Source organism: Oncorhynchus masou, chromosome 20 (assembly GCF_036934945.1).
Source record: "Oncorhynchus masou masou isolate Uvic2021 chromosome 20, UVic_Omas_1.1, whole genome shotgun sequence".
Lineage (NCBI taxonomy): Eukaryota > Metazoa > Chordata > Actinopteri > Salmoniformes > Salmonidae > Oncorhynchus > Oncorhynchus masou.
Window position 1 is genome coordinate 4,749,104 of NC_088231.1, and position 578 is coordinate 4,749,681.

Here is a 578-nt window from a genome sequence, read left to right on the forward strand (position 1 = left end):
AAAATGCATTTCTCCGCCTTGACAAAAAGTCCATTCTCCAGCAACCTCTGAAGCACTCGTCTGACGTGTTGAGCGTGTTCCTGGAGAGAAGAAAAAAAATCAGTATGTCATCCAGTAAACATATATGAACTGATCAATCATATCTCTCAGCACGTCATTGAGTGCCTGGAAACCCCTGGGGAGTTGGATAGCCCAAAAGGCATGACCAAATATTCGAAGTGCCCTCTGGGGGTGTTAAACGCGGTCTTCCATTCGTCCCCCTCCCTTATGCGAACCAAATGATATGCATTACGTAAATCCAACTTAGTGAACACGGATGCTCCCTGTAACCTTTCAAAGGCGGAGGACATCAACGGTAAGGGATAGGTATTCTTCACTGTGATGTTATTCAACCCACGGTAATCAATGCAAGGACGCAGAGATCCGTCCTTCTTCCCCACAAAGAAGAACCCCGCCCCGCTGGAGAAGAGGAAGGACGAATGAATTTAGATGCTGCAGAGAACCAGAGATGTATCTCTCCATAGCCTCCTCTCAGGAACAGAAAGTGAATATAACTTGCCTTTGGCGGAGACTCACCT